This window comes from Vigna unguiculata, chromosome 4 (assembly GCF_037176805.1).
Source record: "Vigna unguiculata cultivar grain cowpea cultivar isolate G323 ecotype 2 chromosome 4, ASM3717680v1, whole genome shotgun sequence".
Lineage (NCBI taxonomy): Eukaryota > Viridiplantae > Streptophyta > Magnoliopsida > Fabales > Fabaceae > Vigna > Vigna unguiculata.
In genome coordinates, this window is record NC_140795.1 from 36,582,344 (window position 1) to 36,587,646 (window position 5,303).

General features: G+C 36.1%; 1 pseudogene; it reads right to left on the minus strand.

The window, feature by feature from the left end:
- Positions 1-1,522: 1,522 nt before the first annotated feature.
- On the minus strand, positions 1,523-3,554 carry LOC114180704 (uncharacterized; annotated as a pseudogene).
- Between the last annotated feature and the right edge of the window lie 1,749 nt (positions 3,555-5,303).

Genomic DNA, 5,303 nt, shown 5'->3' on the forward strand with positions numbered 1-5,303 from the left:
TATATTGGTCATGAAGAGCACTTACTGAATTTTTAGGCAAAGGTAAAATAGAGGTGGAGGTCAAAGCACTCAAATTATAGGTATATTTGGGGTTTGGTTTAAGAATGTCGTGTTGACTACGAGTGGTAATATGGTGAGACCTGGGATTATTTAAGATAGGCTAATGGGTGGATGCCCGAGAAGAGGAAGAGGCAATGGGTGAGTTTGAAGGAGACATTGGTCGAGAGCTTAGGCTTGGATATGTGATGGGTGCCATAACAGAAAGAGGGGGTTGTAGTGTTGGAGTTGGTGGGACAGGTGTGCATAAGTGAGGAATGAAGTGTGGAGTCGTCACTTAAAGGGTCATACACAGTTGGAGATGGATCATGTATTTTTGAGAAAGGAAATTGTGTCTCATCAAAAAGTACATGTCGAGAAATAATTATCTTTTTACTTGAAAGATCAAAACACTTGTAACTGCGATGGTTTGATGGGTAGCCTAGAAATGCACAAGGGGTGGACCGAGCTTGTAACTTATGAATTGGGGCGGGAAATAGAGGGTAACAAAGGCAACCAAAGACACGAAGATGGGAATAGAGGGGATTTTTCTAATAGAGGATTTGCGTTAGGGAATGATATCCTAGAACTTTGGTTGGGAGAATGTTTAGGAGATACGTGGCCATTGAAAGGGCATGGTGCCAAAAAGAAGGTGGCATGGATGAGTGTGCTAATAAGGTTCGAACAATGTTGTTAATTGATTTAATTGTCCGTTCAACTTTGCCATTTTGAGAAGAGGTGTGAGGGCAAGAAAACCGAAATTGCATTCCATTTTGGCGACAAAAATTTTGAAATGGACTATTATCAAATTCCCTTCCATTATCACATTGGAAATTCTTGATATCTCTTTCAAATTGGGTTTTAATAAGAGTTTTAAAGGATTGAAAAATGGAAAAAACTTTTGATTTTTTAGAAATAGGAAAAGTCCATAAGAATTTGCTAAAGTCGTCAAGAAACATTACATAGTATCGATGGCCAGAAGAGCTAGATATAGGGGAAGTCCAAATATCACTACGACTAATGTCAAATGGTAATTCAGTAAATGAACAAGAGGCATGAAACGACAATTGCACATGTTTACCAAGAGGACAAGATGTGCAAAAACTGTGACTGCTTTTATTACAATTAATAAAATTTTGACGACGAAGAAAACTAGTAGCTCCTGGATGGCCTAAACGATTGTGCCACAAATTGGGAGACAAAGCAGTAAAGGCAGAAGGAAATATTGGTGGAGATATGGCCTGATTTTTGGGAAGGATGGGGTAGAGATCCCGTGAATTGTTACACCTTATTATATGGTTCCCCGTTCGCAAATCCTTCACAAAAAATCCAAAAGGATCAAACTCAACAGAAACAAAATTGTCACTGTAAATTTTTGAATAGATACAAGGTTCTTAATGAGTTTTGATGCATGCAACACATTGTTTAAGTGTAAAGGAGGGTTGGGTGGGGATAGTGTAGTGCTTCCATGACCATAAATAGGAATTTAATGACCATTACCAACAACAATATTATGATTTTTGCTCGAATAAAAATAAGAGGAGAGTGTACCTTGATCCGTTGTCATATGAGAGGTAGCACCAGTGTCCATGTACCAATTCTCATCCGGTGGAGAGAGGGTAAGGGTATGCATAGCCGCATTAATGTCTGTAGGTGTGTTCGCAACAAGAAGTGGTGCTAGTGATGTATTGTATGCTTGTTGTGGTGGTCGTTGTTCAAGAATACCAGTTTGACGTGGAGGTCGAGGTTGCCATGAAGTTGTTGGATAAGAACAAGGAGGATGGGCCCATCCATCCCAATGATTAAAGAAGGGATGAGGATATGGTGGGTAGGCTTGGTATTGCGGATGCTGGTGTGCTGCACCACCTCGTCCAACACTTGCACCTCCGTCACCGCTGCGTCCGCCTCTACCACCGCGATTGTTGTTGCCTCGGCCTCGAGTAGGTCGCTTACCTCGATTTGTATTATGACGTCCTAGTGAAGGAGTATTGTGAGTGGTATATGGTTGTGACTGTGAGGAGGATCCATCATCCACGGTTAAAAGGACAGTGGAACTAGATGCACGAGCTGCTCGCTCCTGAATCATGGTTTCTTCCAACTTCAATCGAGAGCATGTGATAGCAAAACTGGGCAAGTTATCCTTTTGTTGCATAACCGTGACAAAACCAGCATAGGCTTCGTTTAAGCCAGCAAGCAAGCGGAGTACTAAACGTTGATCTGAAACAAGAGCCACAACATTGGATAATTGGTCAGCAGGAGATTTGAGTCGATTGTAATAGGCGGAGGTCGTTGAGAAATCTGCCAAACTCGTGTTTGTGAACTGAGTTTCAAGATAGACTACCCTAGAGTTTTTGTTATCTTAAAATAAGTTAGTGACACGCTGCCAAGCATTTTCGACAGAGTCATCAGCCACAAGTATCGATGTGAGAATATCAGGAGAAATAGTGGCATAAATCCACTAGAGTATAGTAGCATCAAGGTGTGTCCATAGTGAGAGATCAGCAGCCTTGGTTCTTTGGTACTCTGCTATGGCTATTTCATTCGTGGGGGGATGATTTGTTCAAGCACCGAATGAATTTTGGCTTGAACCTTAAATAAGGTTGCCCATGAGTGATATTGGCTCGTTTCCATGTCCAAGGTAATAGGAATAAGATGCTTCACGTTGGTGACAAAGAGGGCAGAGTGATATTTGTAAGTTTTAGCCATTGATGGGCAGTAGTAGAAGGAAAAAAAAATTGGTTGAGAAGGAGAAAGGAAGTGACGGGTAGATTTATTAGGATTGGAGGAAGGTAACCTAATATGATACCATGTAGGAAATCATTCGTGCTGTTCATATTCATTGATAAGGAATATATACAAATTACAAGCTATAATTTAGGTTGTTGTTATAATTGATAGGCTATAATTTAGGCTAACTAATGCTGCATAATATACTCAAAATAATAACAAATTATTTGGCATAATAATATCTATCACACCCCTGCAGTTGAAGCGGGAGGTTGAAGGGGTAGCAGTGGTTGCATGAGGTGGTGGCTAGGTGGTGGCTGTGCTTGGACGTGGTGGGGGTGGTGATATGCACCGGTTAGCTAACTGGTGTTGCTGCAATGTATTGAGTGATGACACCGGTTACGTAATTGGTGCCTTGTTTATAAAAGGAATGATACCAGTTACAACACTGGTGTCGTTGGGTTTTTTTTTTTTACCTTTTGTTTTGGTTTTTTGCAGGTGGAGGAGTTGATTGCAGTTGTCGGAGTTGCCGGAGGAGCTATGTATTTGTACTTGTGGTGAAGGAGGTCGCTTGAGCTGATGGTTTCTTCGCCGGAGTGAGTTATTCAATGTAAGCAGTGCTCATTTTATGCTACTGCTGGACACATTCAACTCTCATGGCTTTGCTGTTGCTACTGTTCTTCATGTTGCCACTCTCAATTTCTGCATCTGGGTCTGGAAGTAAGTTTATGCATTTGTGCTTGTTTTTTAGTTGCCATTTAGTTGTTGTTGATTAATTTATCTGGTCATGCCCCAAAATATATTAATGCCTACTTCTTCTTGGCCTTTGGTTTTTGTTTTCCCCTCATTACATCAGTTTCACCTAACATCTAACATAATCAGTTCTTTGTGCCATTGAAAGTGGCATTGGTTAATTCTTTATTGTTTATGATTTAATCATTTTTATTGTTTTCTCTATTGCACTTACAATTACTATTTTGAAATTCGAAGAGGAGAAGGGTAAGTGTCTCTTTCAATTTTATTTTTATTTTTGAATTAATTTTAATTATTTTTATGAATAAAATTAATTAATTTAGAAATTATTTTAACAATACCAATTCAAAAAATGCATCTCTTTTTACACAAGAGTATTATGGTAACTTAATAAATATATCTATTTTAACAATTAATTTTATCTATCACATCAATCAAATCTTTCACTAACTTTCATAAAACTTATCTTTTAATCCACTCACTTTACTCTTTAAATCCACTCAAAAAACACAAAAATCGATCAACCCAAATCTACACAAATTCATCTTCCCATTCTCCCCATATCCACTCCCCCATAGGAACAAAGCCTAAGGGTGTGTTCGGTTTGTAAGATAGATTTAAGGGAGAGTGTGAAGATGAATTTGTGTTAATTTGAGTAGATGAATATGTGTGTTTTTTTAAGGGAATTTAGAGGGTAAAAAGAGTGGATTTGTAGATGAATTTTGTAAAAGTTAGTGACTAATTTGATTGATGTAATAGATTAAAAAAGTTTTAATAGATAAAAATTTTAAAATTACTAAAATATCCTTGATGGTAAAAATAAAATTAAATGATAATTAGATGAATTAAAAATATTAAAATTTAACAATATAGTAATTATCATTAATTATTATACATATTTATATATATATATATATATATATATATATATATATATATATATATATATATATATATATATATATATTATTTGCTTTTTAAAAACAAACATGGTCCAAAGGAAGTAAAACCATACTCTACAATGAATTTGGAAGACCCATTAATTTAATAAAAAGTGTACTTGGACTATCATGGATCGGTTCGAGTTGCCATGGATCGAATTCACTCTCACATTTCCTCATAGATTGGTTCCGCCCTCATGGGATCGGATCCCTCTTCATCTTATTCCATCAACCGCACACATGCTCATGAAGAAAACATATTTAATTTGAGGGTAAAAATGTATTTAAACAAGTATCCATCTCAAATTACCTCAACTTAATCAGGACTGCAAAATCAGTAGATTTCGCAAATCGTCACATTTTCTTACTCTCCAATCCACTTAAACAAACGCAAATATGACCTTTAATCCATAGTTGTCATTCTCTATGAATAATTACTTTCCTTCAAGTGAACAAAGCCTAAAAGTCTCTTACTAAAAGTACCAAAAAAAAATACGGACTTGAAAATTGATTACAAACTTTTATATATTATCATTTATCACCCAACTTGGTACTCAAAGTAATTTTTTATTATTTTTTATTTTTTTAATATAAAATACTACTACTTTTCATATTAAATATTTTTTATTTTCTTACGGTTACTTTTAACTTTATAATGAAAGCTATTTGAATATGATTACAAAAACGTTCACTAAAATTTACATAATTTATGATCATTTTATGTATGATAAAATAGTTTCACACCCCGTACATATACATACTTTTGGTTAAAATATTTTTGATACCAATTTTCATCGAGTTTTGTCAGATCAGTCTCAATTTTGTTTTTATTCTCAAATAAACCTA